Source organism: Gadus morhua, chromosome 7, assembly GCF_902167405.1.
Source record: "Gadus morhua chromosome 7, gadMor3.0, whole genome shotgun sequence".
Classification (NCBI taxonomy): Eukaryota; Metazoa; Chordata; class Actinopteri; order Gadiformes; family Gadidae; genus Gadus; species Gadus morhua.
This window is the reverse complement of record NC_044054.1, coordinates 11,952-32,389: the sequence shown is the minus strand read 5'-3', so window position 1 is coordinate 32,389 and position 20,438 is coordinate 11,952. Positions and strand designations below refer to the sequence as shown.

At 44.8% G+C, this 20,438-nt stretch overlaps 6 non-coding genes across 6 annotated transcripts; all 6 read left to right on the top strand.

Annotated features, from left to right (window-relative positions):
- The first annotated feature begins 2,705 nt into the window (after window positions 1–2,705).
- Window positions 2,706–2,811, top strand: LOC115548091 (U6 spliceosomal RNA). The gene has a single exon (XR_003977519.1). It is a non-coding gene; the product is annotated as a U6 spliceosomal RNA (small nuclear RNA).
- A 2,912-nt stretch (window positions 2,812–5,723) lies between these two features.
- LOC115548090 (U6 spliceosomal RNA) lies at window positions 5,724–5,829 on the top strand. The gene has a single exon (XR_003977518.1). It is a non-coding gene; the product is annotated as a U6 spliceosomal RNA (small nuclear RNA).
- A 1,980-nt stretch (window positions 5,830–7,809) lies between these two features.
- LOC115548089 (U6 spliceosomal RNA) lies at window positions 7,810–7,915 on the top strand. The gene has a single exon (XR_003977517.1). It is a non-coding gene; the product is annotated as a U6 spliceosomal RNA (small nuclear RNA).
- Window positions 7,916–10,828: 2,913 nt separating this feature from the next.
- LOC115548088 (U6 spliceosomal RNA) lies at window positions 10,829–10,934 on the top strand. Its single transcript, XR_003977516.1, has one exon. It is a non-coding gene; the product is annotated as a U6 spliceosomal RNA (small nuclear RNA).
- A 2,916-nt stretch (window positions 10,935–13,850) lies between these two features.
- On the top strand, window positions 13,851–13,956 carry LOC115548087 (U6 spliceosomal RNA). The gene has a single exon (XR_003977515.1). It is a non-coding gene; the product is annotated as a U6 spliceosomal RNA (small nuclear RNA).
- A 1,979-nt stretch (window positions 13,957–15,935) lies between these two features.
- On the top strand, window positions 15,936–16,041 carry LOC115548086 (U6 spliceosomal RNA). Its single transcript, XR_003977514.1, has one exon. It is a non-coding gene; the product is annotated as a U6 spliceosomal RNA (small nuclear RNA).
- Window positions 16,042–20,438: the final 4,397 nt, after the last annotated feature.

The window sequence follows — 20,438 nt, the reverse complement described above, 5'->3', positions numbered from 1 at the left end:
ATATAACCGAGTCGTCTGTTCGCATTTTTATGCATTTTTCACGATTTACCAGCAGCACTCGTTGAGAAGGCTAACCGTCGCGCAATGCGTTTGAATGGGAAGCGGGAAGCTCCGTACTTTCAACAATTCGTTTTACTCATTTATAATTCGAAATTCGTCCCAGCCTTTATACCACATACACACTATGGTCTATAGAATATAACCGAGTCGTCTGTTCGCATTTTTATGCATTTTTCACGATTTACCAGAAGCATTCGCCGCGCCATTCGTTTGAATGGGAAGCGCGAAGCACCGTACTTTCAACAATATTTATAATTCGGAATTAGTCCCAGCCTTTATACCACATATAACAGAGTCGTCTATTCACGTTTTAATGCAGTTTCCACGATTCTAGTCATTTACTTACGTGATGGTAGTGAACGAAAACTAGTGACGGTTGAAAACTGTCAAAGTAATGACATTTTTTCGGCTGGAGGAGCTTATGATAACTTGCGCTCCCCGCCGGCAGCCAATCACGGCTCATGACGTAAATGAAACAGTCCAATCAAACCATGCGTGGTTTTGGCCCAGTAAATGAAACAGACCAATCAGACAGGAGTGGTTTTTCCGCCAGGGCGGGGGAGGGCGGGGGAGCAAGTGAAACAAGTGAAACACAAGTGTAGAGCACAACGACATTCCGGTGGCGCAAGGATGACACGCAAATTCGTGAAGCGTTCTATCTTTTAAGTTTTAATTCAAAGTTTTGGAGTTCTAGCCAACTTCCTTCATATAGCTGCCATTGACCCCCCCCCCCCCCATGTAAAATCTTGTGAAAATTTGAGCACGTGTGGAGTCAAAAAAGTTCACACAGAAAGTGTCTAGGAGCACGTTTTAGGCCATTTTGAGTCGTTTGCTAATGGGTTAGGGTTAGGTTAAGGGCAACTTACCACTTTTCAAAAACGTTTTTTTGGACCTAGCTCGGGCAAACAGCGGGGCGTGGGAATTCCGAGACCACTCTCGGATAGCTCTAGCCCCAGCGGACTTTTTTGGGTACTGCAATCTTGATTTTAAAAATTTGAAGTGAAGCGATTTAAAGGAACAGCGGAGCGTGGGAATTCTGAATAGTGCCCGTGGTAGCCCTGGGGCCCCTCTACACGCCCTAGTCCCTATTGTGGGCGATATTTTTGAAATTGGCAAATTCCTGTGTTCCATACACCGCACAACCCCAGGAAATGCTGAAACAATTACAAAATAACCTGCACCTCATACACAGCATAGTACCATGTATTTTAACATTGTTTCGTTTTGAATAAAGCAAAAAACTTACCTTAGAGTAGTCCTCCGTCTTCGTTGGTTCATTTTGGTACGGTAACTATGAAGCAGAAGGGAGGGAATTTGGCGCCCCAAGTGGCAACTTTTTTTAACATTGGAAAACACCTAAAAGCGTTGCCATGGGAACAGGGAGAGGGGCGTGGGAACATGAACCCTATGGGGTGGTAGCTATGGATCAGGGCTACGTCTGTGCCAAGTTCTGGCCACCTGGTGGCTTGGTTTGGTATAGAAAATTGAATTTGAAATGTTCAAATTTGTGCCACTCGGCAAGGGAAAAATTTGTGCCACTCGGCGAGGGAAAAAGGGGTATTAACGATATTTGGTGTGGAAGGTGCTCTAGGCTCCTTAGACAGGTGTGCGAAGTTTTGGAGTTCTAGCTAACTTCCTTCATATAGCTGCCGTTGACCCCCCCCCCCCCCCCCCCCATGTACAATTTTGTGAAAATCTGACCAAGTGCGGAGTCAAAAAAGTTCACACAGAAAGTGTCTAGGAGCACGTTTTAGGCCATTTTGAGTCGTTTGTTAATGGGTTAGGGTTAGGTTAAGGGCAACTTACCACTTTTCAAAAACGTTTTTTTGGACCTAGCTCGGGCAAACAGCGGGGCGTGGGAATTCCGAGACCACCCTCGGATAGCTCTAGCCCCAGTGGACTTTTTTGGGTACTGCAATCTTGATTTTAAAATACGTAACAATATCATTCTAAACAAATACAAAATGGTCACCAAGGTCAAGGCCACCCTCCCCACACCACACTCTACAAACATTATTCGAGAGCGCCCCCTATTGGACATAAAGTATAACTTAGCAACCGTTAAGTAAATACGATCTCATTCTAAATCAATACAAAACGGTTACCAAGGTCAAGACCCCCCTCCCCACACCACACTCTACAGACATTATTCGAGAGCGCCACCTATTGGACAAGGATGCAATTCAGGTCTATAAGTAACAAGACAAGAAAATAAAATTCACAATAAGGGCTTTTGGTCTGTCATATTTTGCATATTGTAATGTAATAATAATTATAACATAACAAAGGGTTCTCGTCTTCATTTACGACGAGAACGGCCGGTCAAAAGCGTTGATTTCACGGGGATTCGATCCGACGCTTTGGGTGTCTCTGTTGTCGTTCGCTGATTGCTGGGTCGTAAAAAAAAAGAAGTTCTTTATCGACGCGACGAGTGAGGTGGGTTTTTTCCTCTTTTCTGTCGGATAAATAAAGAGAAGAACGTTCCTCAGCCACGTTATCTTTTGCGCTATCGGTCCATCGAAGCTTTCTGTTTCTCAGCAACCGCAAATCGCCCAACGTATGAATCGTCTGTTGTAGCTCCACCAGCAGATAGCGTTTGGTGTCTGAGCAGAGGTACATAGGTAACTGAGGATTAGCCGGTTATTGTGTTACTTCGGTATCACATCTACTAAAATTGGAACGATACAGAGAAGATTAGCATGGCCCCTGCGCAAGGATGACACGCAAATTCGTGAAGCGTTCTATCTTTTAAGTTTTAATTCAAAGTTTTGGAGTTCTAGCCAACTTCCTTCATATAGCTGCCATTGACCCCCCCCCCCCCCATGTAAAATCTTGTGAAAATTTGAGCACGTGTGGAGTCAAAAAAGTTCACACAGAAAGTGTCTAGGAGCACGTTTTAGGCCATTTTGAGTCGTTTGCTAATGGGTTAGGGTTAGGTTAAGGGCAACTTACCACTTTTCAAAAACGTTTTTTTGGACCTAGCTCGGGCAAACAGCGGGGCGTGGGAATTCCGAGACCACTCTCGGATAGCTCTAGCCCCAGCGGACTTTTTTGGGTACTGCAATCTTGATTTTAAAAATTTGAAGTGAAGCGATTTAAAGGAACAGCGGAGCGTGGGAATTCTGAATAGTGCCCGTGGTAGCCCTGGGGCCCCTCTACACGCCCTAGTCCCTATTGTGGGCGATATTTTTGAAATTGGCAAATTCCTGTGTTCCATACACCGCACAACCCCAGGAAATGCTGAAACAATTACAAAATAACCTGCACCTCATACACAGCATAGTACCATGTATTTTAACATTGTTTCGTTTTGAATAAAGCAAAAAACTTACCTTAGAGTAGTCCTCCGTCTTCGTTGGTTCATTTTGGTACGGTAACTATGAAGCAGAAGGGAGGGAATTTGGCGCCCCAAGTGGCAACTTTTTTTAACATTGGAAAACACCTAAAAGCGTTGCCATGGGAACAGGGAGAGGGGCGTGGGAACATGAACCCTATGGGGTGGTAGCTATGGATCAGGGCTACGTCTGTGCCAAGTTCTGGCCACCTGGTGGCTTGGTTTGGTATAGAAAATTGAATTTGAAATGTTCAAATTTGTGCCACTCGGCAAGGGAAAAATTTGTGCCACTCGGCGAGGGAAAAAGGGGTATTAACGATATTTGGTGTGGAAGGTGCTCTAGGCTCCTTAGACAGGTGTGCGAAGTTTTGGAGTTCTAGCTAACTTCCTTCATATAGCTGCCGTTGACCCCCCCCCCCCCCCCCATGTACAATTTTGTGAAAATCTGACCAAGTGCGGAGTCAAAAAAGTTCACACAGAAAGTGTCTAGGAGCACGTTTTAGGCCATTTTGAGTCGTTTGTTAATGGGTTAGGGTTAGGTTAAGGGCAACTTACCACTTTTCAAAAACGTTTTTTTGGACCTAGCTCGGGCAAACAGCGGGGCGTGGGAATTCCGAGACCACTCTCGGATAGCTCTAGCCCCAGCGGACTTTTTTGGGTACTGCAATCTTGATTTTAAAAATTTGAAGTGAAGCGATTTAAAGGAACAGCGGAGCGTGGGAATTCTGAATAGTGCCCGTGGTAGCCCTGGGGCCCCTCTACACGCCCTAGTCCCTATTGTGGGCGATATTTTTGAAATTGGCAAATTCCTGTGTTCCATACACCGCACAACCCCAGGAAATGCTGAAACAATTACAAAATAACCTGCACCTCATACACAGCATAGTACCATGTATTTTAACATTGTTTCGTTTTGAATAAAGCAAAAAACTTACCTTAGAGTAGTCCTCCGTCTTCGTTGGTTCATTTTGGTACGGTAACTATGAAGCAGAAGGGAGGGAATTTGGCGCCCCAAGTGGCAACTTTTTTTAACATTGGAAAACACCTAAAAGCGTTGCCATGGGAACAGGGAGAGGGGCGTGGGAACATGAACCCTATGGGGTGGTAGCTATGGATCAGGGCTACGTCTGTGCCAAGTTCTGGCCACCTGGTGGCTTGGTTTGGTATAGAAAATTGAATTTGAAATGTTCAAATTTGTGCCACTCGGCAAGGGAAAAATTTGTGCCACTCGGCGAGGGAAAAAGGGGTATTAACGATATTTGGTGTGGAAGGTGCTCTAGGCTCCTTAGACAGGTGTGCGAAGTTTTGGAGTTCTAGCTAACTTCCTTCATATAGCTGCCGTTGACCCCCCCCCCCCCCCATGTACAATTTTGTGAAAATCTGACCAAGTGCGGAGTCAAAAAAGTTCACACAGAAAGTGTCTAGGAGCACGTTTTAGGCCATTTTGAGTCGTTTGTTAATGGGTTAGGGTTAGGTTAAGGGCAACTTACCACTTTTCAAAAACGTTTTTTTGGACCTAGCTCGGGCAAACAGCGGGGCGTGGGAATTCCGAGACCACCCTCGGATAGCTCTAGCCCCAGCGGACTTTTTTGGGTACTGCAATCTTGATTTTAAAATACGTAACAATATCATTCTAAACAAATACAAAATGGTCACCAAGGTCAAGGCCACCCTCCCCACACCACACTCTACAAACATTATTCGAGAGCGCCCCCTATTGGACATAAAGTATAACTTAGCAACCGTTAAGTAAATACGATCTCATTCTAAATCAATACAAAACGGTTACCAAGGTCAAGACCCCCCTCCCCACACCACACTCTACAGACATTATTCGAGAGCGCCACCTATTGGACAAGGATGCAATTCAGGTCTATAAGTAACAAGACAAGAAAATAAAATTCACAATAAGGGCTTTTGGTCTGTCATATTTTGCATATTGTAATGTAATAATAATTATAACATAACAAAGGGTTCTCGTCTTCATTTACGACGAGAACGGCCGGTCAAAAGCGTTGATTTCACGGGGATTCGATCCGACGCTTTGGGTGTCTCTGTTGTCGTTCGCTGATTGCTGGGTCGTAAAAAAAAAGAAGTTCTTTATCGACGCGACGAGTGAGGTGGGTTTTTTCCTCTTTTCTGTCGGATAAATAAAGAGAAGAACGTTCCTCAGCCACGTTATCTTTTGCGCTATCGGTCCATCGAAGCTTTCTGTTTCTCAGCAACCGCAAATCGCCCAACGTATGAATCGTCTGTTGTAGCTCCACCAGCAGATAGCGTTTGGTGTCTGAGCAGAGGTACATAGGTAACTGAGGATTAGGCGGTTATTGTGTTACTTCGGTATCACATCTACTAAAATTGGAACGATACAGAGAAGATTAGCATGGCCCCTGCGCAAGGATGACACGCAAATTCGTGAAGCGTTCTATCTTTTAAGTTTTAATTCAAAGTTTTGGAGTTCTAGCCAACTTCCTTCATATAGCTGCCATTGACCCCCCCCCCCCCCATGTAAAATCTTGTGAAAATTTGAGCACGTGTGGAGTCAAAAAAGTTCACACAGAAAGTGTCTAGGAGCACGTTTTAGGCCATTTTGAGTCGTTTGCTAATGGGTTAGGGTTAGGTTAAGGGCAACTTACCACTTTTCAAAAACGTTTTTTTGGACCTAGCTCGGGCAAACAGCGGGGCGTGGGAATTCCGAGACCACTCTCGGATAGCTCTAGCCCCAGCGGACTTTTTTGGGTACTGCAATCTTGATTTTAAAAATTTGAAGTGAAGCGATTTAAAGGAACAGCGGAGCGTGGGAATTCTGAATAGTGCCCGTGGTAGCCCTGGGGCCCCTCTACACGCCCTAGTCCCTATTGTGGGCGATATTTTTGAAATTGGCAAATTCCTGTGTTCCATACACCGCACAACCCCAGGAAATGCTGAAACAATTACAAAATAACCTGCACCTCATACACAGCATAGTACCATGTATTTTAACATTGTTTCGTTTTGAATAAAGCAAAAAACTTACCTTAGAGTAGTCCTCCGTCTTCGTTGGTTCATTTTGGTACGGTAACTATGAAGCAGAAGGGAGGGAATTTGGCGCCCCAAGTGGCAACTTTTTTTAACATTGGAAAACACCTAAAAGCGTTGCCATGGGAACAGGGAGAGGGGCGTGGGAACATGAACCCTATGGGGTGGTAGCTATGGATCAGGGCTACGTCTGTGCCAAGTTCTGGCCACCTGGTGGCTTGGTTTGGTATAGAAAATTGAATTTGAAATGTTCAAATTTGTGCCACTCGGCAAGGGAAAAATTTGTGCCACTCGGCGAGGGAAAAAGGGGTATTAACGATATTTGGTGTGGAAGGTGCTCTAGGCTCCTTAGACAGGTGTGCGAAGTTTTGGAGTTCTAGCTAACTTCCTTCATATAGCTGCCGTTGACCCCCCCCCCCCCCCCCCCCATGTACAATTTTGTGAAAATCTGACCAAGTGCGGAGTCAAAAAAGTTCACACAGAAAGTGTCTAGGAGCACGTTTTAGGCCATTTTGAGTCGTTTGTTAATGGGTTAGGGTTAGGTTAAGGGCAACTTACCACTTTTCAAAAACGTTTTTTTGGACCTAGCTCGGGCAAACAGCGGGGCGTGGGAATTCCGAGACCACCCTCGGATAGCTCTAGCCCCAGTGGACTTTTTTGGGTACTGCAATCTTGATTTTAAAATACGTAACAATATCATTCTAAACAAATACAAAATGGTCACCAAGGTCAAGGCCACCCTCCCCACACCACACTCTACAAACATTATTCGAGAGCGCCCCCTATTGGACATAAAGTATAACTTAGCAACCGTTAAGTAAATACGATCTCATTCTAAATCAATACAAAACGGTTACCAAGGTCAAGACCCCCCTCCCCACACCACACTCTACAGACATTATTCGAGAGCGCCACCTATTGGACAAGGATGCAATTCAGGTCTATAAGTAACAAGACAAGAAAATAAAATTCACAATAAGGGCTTTTGGTCTGTCATATTTTGCATATTGTAATGTAATAATAATTATAACATAACAAAGGGTTCTCGTCTTCATTTACGACGAGAACGGCCGGTCAAAAGCGTTGATTTCACGGGGATTCGATCCGACGCTTTGGGTGTCTCTGTTGTCGTTCGCTGATTGCTGGGTCGTAAAAAAAAAGAAGTTCTTTATCGACGCGACGAGTGAGGTGGGTTTTTTCCTCTTTTCTGTCGGATAAATAAAGAGAAGAACGTTCCTCAGCCACGTTATCTTTTGCGCTATCGGTCCATCGAAGCTTTCTGTTTCTCAGCAACCGCAAATCGCCCAACGTATGAATCGTCTGTTGTAGCTCCACCAGCAGATAGCGTTTGGTGTCTGAGCAGAGGTACATAGGTAACTGAGGATTAGCCGGTTATTGTGTTACTTCGGTATCACATCTACTAAAATTGGAACGATACAGAGAAGATTAGCATGGCCCCTGCGCAAGGATGACACGCAAATTCGTGAAGCGTTCTATCTTTTAAGTTTTAATTCAAAGTTTTGGAGTTCTAGCCAACTTCCTTCATATAGCTGCCATTGACCCCCCCCCCCCCCCATGTAAAATCTTGTGAAAATTTGAGCACGTGTGGAGTCAAAAAAGTTCACACAGAAAGTGTCTAGGAGCACGTTTTAGGCCATTTTGAGTCGTTTGCTAATGGGTTAGGGTTAGGTTAAGGGCAACTTACCACTTTTCAAAAACGTTTTTTTGGACCTAGCTCGGGCAAACAGCGGGGCGTGGGAATTCCGAGACCACTCTCGGATAGCTCTAGCCCCAGCGGACTTTTTTGGGTACTGCAATCTTGATTTTAAAAATTTGAAGTGAAGCGATTTAAAGGAACAGCGGAGCGTGGGAATTCTGAATAGTGCCCGTGGTAGCCCTGGGGCCCCTCTACACGCCCTAGTCCCTATTGTGGGCGATATTTTTGAAATTGGCAAATTCCTGTGTTCCATACACCGCACAACCCCAGGAAATGCTGAAACAATTACAAAATAACCTGCACCTCATACACAGCATAGTACCATGTATTTTAACATTGTTTCGTTTTGAATAAAGCAAAAAACTTACCTTAGAGTAGTCCTCCGTCTTCGTTGGTTCATTTTGGTACGGTAACTATGAAGCAGAAGGGAGGGAATTTGGCGCCCCAAGTGGCAACTTTTTTTAACATTGGAAAACACCTAAAAGCGTTGCCATGGGAACAGGGAGAGGGGCGTGGGAACATGAACCCTATGGGGTGGTAGCTATGGATCAGGGCTACGTCTGTGCCAAGTTCTGGCCACCTGGTGGCTTGGTTTGGTATAGAAAATTGAATTTGAAATGTTCAAATTTGTGCCACTCGGCAAGGGAAAAATTTGTGCCACTCGGCGAGGGAAAAAGGGGTATTAACGATATTTGGTGTGGAAGGTGCTCTAGGCTCCTTAGACAGGTGTGCGAAGTTTTGGAGTTCTAGCTAACTTCCTTCATATAGCTGCCGTTGACCCCCCCCCCCCCCCCCATGTACAATTTTGTGAAAATCTGACCAAGTGCGGAGTCAAAAAAGTTCACACAGAAAGTGTCTAGGAGCACGTTTTAGGCCATTTTGAGTCGTTTGTTAATGGGTTAGGGTTAGGTTAAGGGCAACTTACCACTTTTCAAAAACGTTTTTTTGGACCTAGCTCGGGCAAACAGCGGGGCGTGGGAATTCCGAGACCACTCTCGGATAGCTCTAGCCCCAGCGGACTTTTTTGGGTACTGCAATCTTGATTTTAAAAATTTGAAGTGAAGCGATTTAAAGGAACAGCGGAGCGTGGGAATTCTGAATAGTGCCCGTGGTAGCCCTGGGGCCCCTCTACACGCCCTAGTCCCTATTGTGGGCGATATTTTTGAAATTGGCAAATTCCTGTGTTCCATACACCGCACAACCCCAGGAAATGCTGAAACAATTACAAAATAACCTGCACCTCATACACAGCATAGTACCATGTATTTTAACATTGTTTCGTTTTGAATAAAGCAAAAAACTTACCTTAGAGTAGTCCTCCGTCTTCGTTGGTTCATTTTGGTACGGTAACTATGAAGCAGAAGGGAGGGAATTTGGCGCCCCAAGTGGCAACTTTTTTTAACATTGGAAAACACCTAAAAGCGTTGCCATGGGAACAGGGAGAGGGGCGTGGGAACATGAACCCTATGGGGTGGTAGCTATGGATCAGGGCTACGTCTGTGCCAAGTTCTGGCCACCTGGTGGCTTGGTTTGGTATAGAAAATTGAATTTGAAATGTTCAAATTTGTGCCACTCGGCAAGGGAAAAATTTGTGCCACTCGGCGAGGGAAAAAGGGGTATTAACGATATTTGGTGTGGAAGGTGCTCTAGGCTCCTTAGACAGGTGTGCGAAGTTTTGGAGTTCTAGCTAACTTCCTTCATATAGCTGCCGTTGACCCCCCCCCCCCCCCATGTACAATTTTGTGAAAATCTGACCAAGTGCGGAGTCAAAAAAGTTCACACAGAAAGTGTCTAGGAGCACGTTTTAGGCCATTTTGAGTCGTTTGTTAATGGGTTAGGGTTAGGTTAAGGGCAACTTACCACTTTTCAAAAACGTTTTTTTGGACCTAGCTCGGGCAAACAGCGGGGCGTGGGAATTCCGAGACCACCCTCGGATAGCTCTAGCCCCAGCGGACTTTTTTGGGTACTGCAATCTTGATTTTAAAATACGTAACAATATCATTCTAAACAAATACAAAATGGTCACCAAGGTCAAGGCCACCCTCCCCACACCACACTCTACAAACATTATTCGAGAGCGCCCCCTATTGGACATAAAGTATAACTTAGCAACCGTTAAGTAAATACGATCTCATTCTAAATCAATACAAAACGGTTACCAAGGTCAAGACCCCCCTCCCCACACCACACTCTACAGACATTATTCGAGAGCGCCACCTATTGGACAAGGATGCAATTCAGGTCTATAAGTAACAAGACAAGAAAATAAAATTCACAATAAGGGCTTTTGGTCTGTCATATTTTGCATATTGTAATGTAATAATAATTATAACATAACAAACGGTTCTCGTCTTCATTTACGACGAGAACGGCCGGTCAAAAGCGTTGATTTCACGGGGATTCGATCCGACGCTTTGGGTGTCTCTGTTGTCGTTCGCTGATTGCTGGGTCGTAAAAAAAAAGAAGTTCTTTATCGACGCGACGAGTGAGGTGGGTTTTTTCCTCTTTTCTGTCGGATAAATAAAGAGAAGAACGTTCCTCAGCCACGTTATCTTTTGCGCTATCGGTCCATCGAAGCTTTCTGTTTCTCAGCAACCGCAAATCGCCCAACGTATGAATCGTCTGTTGTAGCTCCACCAGCAGATAGCGTTTGGTGTCTGAGCAGAGGTACATAGGTAACTGAGGATTAGCCGGTTATTGTGTTACTTCGGTATCACATCTACTAAAATTGGAACGATACAGAGAAGATTAGCATGGCCCCTGCGCAAGGATGACACGCAAATTCGTGAAGCGTTCTATCTTTTAAGTTTTAATTCAAAGTTTTGGAGTTCTAGCCAACTTCCTTCATATAGCTGCCATTGACCCCCCCCCCCCCCCCATGTAAAATCTTGTGAAAATTTGAGCACGTGTGGAGTCAAAAAAGTTCACACAGAAAGTGTCTAGGAGCACGTTTTAGGCCATTTTGAGTCGTTTGCTAATGGGTTAGGGTTAGGTTAAGGGCAACTTACCACTTTTCAAAAACGTTTTTTTGGACCTAGCTCGGGCAAACAGCGGGGCGTGGGAATTCCGAGACCACTCTCGGATAGCTCTAGCCCCAGCGGACTTTTTTGGGTACTGCAATCTTGATTTTAAAAATTTGAAGTGAAGCGATTTAAAGGAACAGCGGAGCGTGGGAATTCTGAATAGTGCCCGTGGTAGCCCTGGGGCCCCTCTACACGCCCTAGTCCCTATTGTGGGCGATATTTTTGAAATTGGCAAATTCCTGTGTTCCATACACCGCACAACCCCAGGAAATGCTGAAACAATTACAAAATAACCTGCACCTCATACACAGCATAGTACCATGTATTTTAACATTGTTTCGTTTTGAATAAAGCAAAAAACTTACCTTAGAGTAGTCCTCCGTCTTCGTTGGTTCATTTTGGTACGGTAACTATGAAGCAGAAGGGAGGGAATTTGGCGCCCCAAGTGGCAACTTTTTTTAACATTGGAAAACACCTAAAAGCGTTGCCATGGGAACAGGGAGAGGGGCGTGGGAACATGAACCCTATGGGGTGGTAGCTATGGATCAGGGCTACGTCTGTGCCAAGTTCTGGCCACCTGGTGGCTTGGTTTGGTATAGAAAATTGAATTTGAAATGTTCAAATTTGTGCCACTCGGCAAGGGAAAAATTTGTGCCACTCGGCGAGGGAAAAAGGGGTATTAACGATATTTGGTGTGGAAGGTGCTCTAGGCTCCTTAGACAGGTGTGCGAAGTTTTGGAGTTCTAGCTAACTTCCTTCATATAGCTGCCGTTGACCCCCCCCCCCCCCCCCCATGTACAATTTTGTGAAAATCTGACCAAGTGCGGAGTCAAAAAAGTTCACACAGAAAGTGTCTAGGAGCACGTTTTAGGCCATTTTGAGTCGTTTGTTAATGGGTTAGGGTTAGGTTAAGGGCAACTTACCACTTTTCAAAAACGTTTTTTTGGACCTAGCTCGGGCAAACAGCGGGGCGTGGGAATTCCGAGACCACTCTCGGATAGCTCTAGCCCCAGCGGACTTTTTTGGGTACTGCAATCTTGATTTTAAAAATTTGAAGTGAAGCGATTTAAAGGAACAGCGGAGCGTGGGAATTCTGAATAGTGCCCGTGGTAGCCCTGGGGCCCCTCTACACGCCCTAGTCCCTATTGTGGGCGATATTTTTGAAATTGGCAAATTCCTGTGTTCCATACACCGCACAACCCCAGGAAATGCTGAAACAATTACAAAATAACCTGCACCTCATACACAGCATAGTACCATGTATTTTAACATTGTTTCGTTTTGAATAAAGCAAAAAACTTACCTTAGAGTAGTCCTCCGTCTTCGTTGGTTCATTTTGGTACGGTAACTATGAAGCAGAAGGGAGGGAATTTGGCGCCCCAAGTGGCAACTTTTTTTAACATTGGAAAACACCTAAAAGCGTTGCCATGGGAACAGGGAGAGGGGCGTGGGAACATGAACCCTATGGGGTGGTAGCTATGGATCAGGGCTACGTCTGTGCCAAGTTCTGGCCACCTGGTGGCTTGGTTTGGTATAGAAAATTGAATTTGAAATGTTCAAATTTGTGCCACTCGGCAAGGGAAAAATTTGTGCCACTCGGCGAGGGAAAAAGGGGTATTAACGATATTTGGTGTGGAAGGTGCTCTAGGCTCCTTAGACAGGTGTGCGAAGTTTTGGAGTTCTAGCTAACTTCCTTCATATAGCTGCCGTTGACCCCCCCCCCCCCCCATGTACAATTTTGTGAAAATCTGACCAAGTGCGGAGTCAAAAAAGTTCACACAGAAAGTGTCTAGGAGCACGTTTTAGGCCATTTTGAGTCGTTTGTTAATGGGTTAGGGTTAGGTTAAGGGCAACTTACCACTTTTCAAAAACGTTTTTTTGGACCTAGCTCGGGCAAACAGCGGGGCGTGGGAATTCCGAGACCACCCTCGGATAGCTCTAGCCCCAGCGGACTTTTTTGGGTACTGCAATCTTGATTTTAAAATACGTAACAATATCATTCTAAACAAATACAAAATGGTCACCAAGGTCAAGGCCACCCTCCCCACACCACACTCTACAAACATTATTCGAGAGCGCCCCCTATTGGACATAAAGTATAACTTAGCAACCGTTAAGTAAATACGATCTCATTCTAAATCAATACAAAACGGTTACCAAGGTCAAGACCCCCCTCCCCACACCACACTCTACAGACATTATTCGAGAGCGCCACCTATTGGACAAGGATGCAATTCAGGTCTATAAGTAACAAGACAAGAAAATAAAATTCACAATAAGGGCTTTTGGTCTGTCATATTTTGCATATTGTAATGTAATAATAATTATAACATAACAAAGGGTTCTCGTCTTCATTTACGACGAGAACGGCCGGTCAAAAGCGTTGATTTCACGGGGATTCGATCCGACGCTATGGGTGTCTCTGTTGTCGTTCGCTGATTGCTGGGTCGTAAAAAAAAAGAAGTTCTTTATCGACGCGACGAGTGAGGTGGGTTTTTTCCTCTTTTCTGTCGGATAAATAAAGAGAAGAACGTTCCTCAGCCACGTTATCTTTTGCGCTATCGGTCCATCGAAGCTTTCTGTTTCTCAGCAACCGCAAATCGCCCAACGTATGAATCGTCTGTTGTAGCTCCACCAGCAGATAGCGTTTGGTGTCTGAGCAGAGGTACATAGGTAACTGAGGATTAGGCCGGTTATTGTGTTACTTCGGTATCACATCTACTAAAATTGGAACGATACAGAGAAGATTAGCATGGCCCCTGCGCAAGGATGACACGCAAATTCGTGAAGCGTTCTATCTTTTAAGTTTTAATTCAAAGTTTTGGAGTTCTAGCCAACTTCCTTCATATAGCTGCCATTGACCCCCCCCCCCCCCATGTAAAATCTTGTGAAAATTTGAGCACGTGTGGAGTCAAAAAAGTTCACACAGAAAGTGTCTAGGAGCACGTTTTAGGCCATTTTGAGTCGTTTGCTAATGGGTTAGGGTTAGGTTAAGGGCAACTTACCACTTTTCAAAAACGTTTTTTTGGACCTAGCTCGGGCAAACAGCGGGGCGTGGGAATTCCGAGACCACTCTCGGATAGCTCTAGCCCCAGCGGACTTTTTTGGGTACTGCAATCTTGATTTTAAAAATTTGAAGTGAAGCGATTTAAAGGAACAGCGGAGCGTGGGAATTCTGAATAGTGCCCGTGGTAGCCCTGGGGCCCCTCTACACGCCCTAGTCCCTATTGTGGGCGATATTTTTGAAATTGGCAAATTCCTGTGTTCCATACACCGCACAACCCCAGGAAATGCTGAAACAATTACAAAATAACCTGCACCTCATACACAGCATAGTACCATGTATTTTAACATTGTTTCGTTTTGAATAAAGCAAAAAACTTACCTTAGAGTAGTCCTCCGTCTTCGTTGGTTCATTTTGGTACGGTAACTATGAAGCAGAAGGGAGGGAATTTGGCGCCCCAAGTGGCAACTTTTTTTAACATTGGAAAACACCTAAAAGCGTTGCCATGGGAACAGGGAGAGGGGCGTGGGAACATGAACCCTATGGGGTGGTAGCTATGGATCAGGGCTACGTCTGTGCCAAGTTCTGGCCACCTGGTGGCTTGGTTTGGTATAGAAAATTGAATTTGAAATGTTCAAATTTGTGCCACTCGGCAAGGGAAAAATTTGTGCCACTCGGCGAGGGAAAAAGGGGTATTAACGATATTTGGTGTGGAAGGGGCTCTAGGCTCCTTAGACAGGGGTGCGAAGTTTTGGAGTTCTAGCTAACTTCCTTCATATAGCTGCCGTTGACCCCCCCCCCCCCCCCCCCATGTACAATTTTGTGAAAATCTGACCAAGTGCGGAGTCAAAAAAGTTCACACAGAAAGTGTCTAGGAGCACGTTTTAGGCCATTTTGAGTCGTTTGTTAATGGGTTAGGGTTAGGTTAAGGGCAACTTACCACTTTTCAAAAACGTTTTTTTGGACCTAGCTCGGGCAAACAGCGGGGCGTGGGAATTCCGAGACCACCCTCGGATAGCTCTAGCCCCAGTGGACTTTTTTGGGTACTGCAATCTTGATTTTAAAATACGTAACAATATCATTCTAAACAAATACAAAATGGTCACCAAGGTCAAGGCCACCCTCCCCACACCACACTCTACAAACATTATTCGAGAGCGCCCCCTATTGGACATAAAGTATAACTTAGCAACCGTTAAGTAAATACGATCTCATTCTAAATCAATACAAAACGGTTACCAAGGTCAAGACCCCCCTCCCCACACCACACTCTACAGACATTATTCGAGAGCGCCACCTATTGGACAAGGATGCAATTCAGGTCTATAAGTAACAAGACAAGAAAATAAAATTCACAATAAGGGCTTTTGGTCTGTCATATTTTGCATATTGTAATGTAATAATAATTATAACATAACAAAGGGTTCTCGTCTTCATTTGCGACGAGAACGGCCGGTCAAAAGCGTTGATTTCACGGGGATTCGATCCGACGCTTTGGGTGTCTCTGTTGTCGTTCGCTGATTGCTGGGTCGTAAAAAAGAAGAAGTTCTTTATCGACGCGACGAGTGAGGTGGGTTTTTTCCTCTTTTCTGTCGGATAAATAAAGAGAAGAACGTTCCTCAGCCACGTTATCTTTTGCGCTATCGGTCCATCGAAGCTTTCTGTTTCTCAGCAACCGCAAATCGCCCAACGTATGAATCGTCTGTTGTAGCTCCACCAGCAGATAGCGTTTGGTGTCTGAGCAGAGGTACATAGGTAACTGAGGATTAGCCGGTTATTGTGTTACTTCGGTATCACATCTACTAAAATTGGAACGATACAGAGAAGATTAGCATGGCCCCTGCGCAAGGATGACACGCAAATTCGTGAAGCGTTCTATCTTTTAAGTTTTAATTCAAAGTTTTGGAGTTCTAGCCAACTTCCTTCATATAGCTGCCATTGACCCCCCCCCCCCCCCATGTAAAATCTTGTGAAAATTTGAGCACGTGTGGAGTCAAAAAAGTTCACACAGAAAGTGTCTAGGAGCACGTTTTAGGCCATTTTGAGTCGTTTGCTAATGGGTTAGGGTTAGGTTAAGGGCAACTTACCACTTTTCAAAAACGTTTTTTTGGACCTAGCTCGGGCAAACAGCGGGGCGTGGGAATTCCGAGACCACTCTCGGATAGCTCTAGCCCCAGCGGACTTTTTTGGGTACTGCAATCTTGATTTTAAAAATTTGAAGTGAAGCGATTTAAAGGAACAGCGGAGCGTGGGAATTCTGAATAGTGCCCGTGGTAGCCCTGGGGCCCCTCTACACGCCCTAGTCCCTATTGTGGGCGATATTTTTGAAATTGGCAAATTCCTGTGTTCCATACACCGCACAACCCCAGGAAATGCTGAAACAATTACAAAATAACCTGCACCTCATACACAGCATAGTACCATGTATTTTAACATTGTTTCGTTTTGAATAAAGCAAAAAACTTACCTTAGAGTAGTCCTCCGTCTTCGTTGGTTCATTTTGGTACGGTAACTATGAAGCAGAAGGGAGGGAATTTGGCGCCCCTAGTGGCAACTTTTTTTAACATTGGAAAACACCTAAAAGCGTTGCCATGGGAACAGGGAGAGGGGCGTGGGAACATGAACCCTATGGGGTGGTAGCTATGGATCAGGGCTACGTCTGTGCCAAGTTCTGGCCACCTGGTGGCTTGGTTTGGTATAGAAAATTGAATTTGAAATGTTCAAATTTGTGCCACTCGGCAAGGGAAAAATTTGTGCCACTCGGCGAGGGAAAAAGGGGTATTAACGATATTTGGTGTGGAAGGTGCTCTAGGCTCCTTAGACAGGTGTGCGAAGTTTTGGAGTTCTAGCTAACTTCCTTCATATAGCTGCCGTTGACCCCCCCCCCCCCCCCCATGTACAATTTTGTGAAAATCTGACCAAGTGCGGAGTCAAAAAAGTTCACACAGAAAGTGTCTAGGAGCACGTTTTAGGCCATTTTGAGTCGTTTGTTAATGGGTTAGGGTTAGGTTAAGGGCAACTTACCACTTTTCAAAAACGTTTTTTTGGACCTAGCTCGGGCAAACAGCGGGGCGTGGGAATTCCGAGACCACTCTCGGATAGCTCTAGCCCCAGCGGACTTTTTTGGGTACTGCAATCTTGATTTTAAAAATTTGAAGTGAAGCGATTTAAAGGAACAGCGGAGCGTGGGAATTCTGAATAGTGCCCGTGGTAGCCCTGGGGCCCCTCTACACGCCCTAGTCCCTATTGTGGGCGATATTTTTGAAATTGGCAAATTCCTGTGTTCCATACACCGCACAGCCCCAGGAAATGCTGAAACAATTACAAAATAACCTGCACCTCATACACAGCATAGTACCATGTATTTTAACATTGTTTCGTTTTGAATAAAGCAAAAAACTTACCTTAGAGTAGTCCTCCGTCTTCGTTGGTTCATTTTGGTACGGTAACTATGAAGCAGAAGGGAGGGAATTGTAACTAACGCGTGTGAGAGAAATACCGTAGAGCTACTTCGAGCCCCAGGCTCTCTGCGGGTCTGGCTATCAGCTCTGCACTCCAATCTCTCTGTCGAGCTTGATAGGGTCAAGTGGGCGTGGCCGGTGCGACATAATAGTTCCTCCCTCCACGCTTGTCTAAAGGTGCTGCCATCTGTGCCTGGAGTAGTTATTGCAGCTGATGTGTTCGATCCTGCTTCCTAGTGGCTATGTGAGGGTTGTGCAGCTTATGTGTTCGATCCTGCTTCCCAGCGGCTATGTGGGGGCAGCTATGTGCTTAAAATACGTAACAATATCATTCTAAACAAATACAAAATGGTCACCAAATACAAAATGGCAGTCATGAGGCAAGATGTAACCCGTGTTACATTGCTTGCAGATGGGGACCGTCCTGGAGTCTAGGGCTGGCCCGAATGCCATTTTTCAGGCTCCGAATACTCGTTGGTTTTTCCGAGCGAATATTTGGATGCTCATTCCAGAAAAAAACACCATTAAAAACAACATAAATAATCCCTATATACTCCCTGGAACTGATTTTGACAGTATCTGTATATTTTGTTGAAGATTTAATAGCTTTTGAACGTTAATTAATAGGCCTAAGTAGGAACGTCCGCCGGCGCCCGACTATCTGCGAAATGCGGACGTCGTTGAGGTACGCCGCACGCGGACGTAATTGAGGCCCACGCTGTTGGTGGGCGGGGATTACCAATTTTTCAGTGCTACGGCTCACGCCTAGGGATAACCCAATAGCGATAGCCTTAAAAGGCGAAGCCTATACGACATAGAACTCTCGGGTACGTCCCATAATCCATCAAGAACCCTTTCTTCATATAAGGTTTCCATGGTTGGTTTACCCGCATAGTTGTTCATCCTTATTCTTCGTTGTTCGGTTGGCGTCCGGATAGGCAAGATTTTTCGTTGTTCGGTTGGTGTTAAGCTAGGCAAGATTTTTCATTGTTCGGATGACGTTAAAATAGGCAAGATTTTTCGTTGTTGGGTTAAGGTTAGGGAATAAGGATAAAGGATTAAGGCCACGTTTATACGTAGCAGGGTATTTATAGAAACAAATATTTTCCCCCCTCCGTTTTCAAAAATAACATTGTGCACACAACATCGTTTTCAAAAAAGTTGTCGTTTACATCAAAACGCATAAATACGCCGTTGGGACATTATAACTATGCCAAACCTATGGGTGGCAGTGTAGGGAGAAGGATAAAGCCATGCAAGCCAATCAGAATCCTCAGAATCAACAACAACGAATAACACGAGCGTCTTCCTGTAACAAACAAACTGTAAACATAGGGCGCTCATATGACGTTAAGCATTTCCTGGCGCATAATGTGACGTTTCAGAACCTAAAACCCCGTTTCTATCCGTTGACACGACAACACGTAACCGGCGTTTTCAGAAATCTCCACTTTGGCCGGAGTTTTTATAAATGATCGTTTTCTGTGACAAAAACTGTTTTCGTGTAAATGAGAGGCCAAACCGTGTGAAAATATCTGCGTTTTCCCTTTGTGTAAACGGAAGCCTTAGATTTAGGTCAGTGGTCGGGATAAAGACTCGGGTTAAGGTTAGGGAATAAGGCTAAAGGTTAAGGTTAGGATTAAGATAAGTGGTTGGAATCAATAAATTCGCTAAAAGGGCTAAATACTAGGTCCGGGTTCACCCTCGGCCTAGTCCCTAATGTGGGCCAAAATTTGGAAATTTGCAAATTCCTGTGTTCCATACACCGCACAACCCCAGGAAATGCTAAAACAATTACAAAATTACCTGCACCTCATACACAGCATAGTACCAGGTATTTTAACATTGTTTAGTTTTGATTAAAGGAAAAAACTTACCATAGAGTAGTCCTCCGTCTTCTTTGGTTCATTTTGGTACGGTAACTATGAAGCAGAAGGGAGGGAATTGTATCTAACGCGTGTGAGAGAAATACCGTAGAGCTACTTCGAGCCCCAGGCTCTCTGCGGGTCTGGCTATCAGCTCTGCACTCCAATCTCTTTGTCGAGCTTGATAGGGTCAAGTGGGCATGGCCGGTGCGACGTAATAGTTCCTCCCTCCACGCTTGTCTAAAGGTGCTGCCATCTGTGGCTGGAGTAGTTATTGCAGCTGATGTGTTCGATCCTGCTTCCTAGTGGCTATGTGAGGGTTGTGCAGCTTGTGTGTTCGATCCTGCTTCCCAGCGGCTATGTGGGGGCAGCTTATGTGCTTAAAATACGTAACAATATCATTCTAAACAAATACAAAATGGTCACCAAATACAAAATGGCCGTCATGAGGCAAGATGTAACCCGTGTTACATTGCTTGCAGATGGTGACCGTCCTGGTGTCTGTTACGTATTTTAAGAACATAAGCTGCCTCCACATAGCCTCTAGGAAGCAGATTAAAACACACAAGCTGTATTACCCTCACAGAACCACTAGGAAGCAGGACCAAACATATAAGCCATAAATACTATACACAGCCACAAGGGGAGCAGGACCTTACTGAAGGCTGCAATAGCTGCCTTTAATTAAATAATTATATTCAAGGAGCAAGGGGCCAGAAGTGTGTTTTTTATGGGACTGTAGATAGAAGGTATCCACTCCCGTCTAGATCTAATGTTTGTACCGTGTTGGAGACATATTACATGTGCTGAGTAGTTCTTCAAGGAAAGGGTTCAAATCCGGGATAGCTTTTAAGAGAGTTTATTGTTAAAGTAGGCATGTTTCGGCATGATAAGTGACTATTGAACGAAAGTCTAGGAATCGTGTCGAACACGTGTGAGAGATAATAACTCTGGCT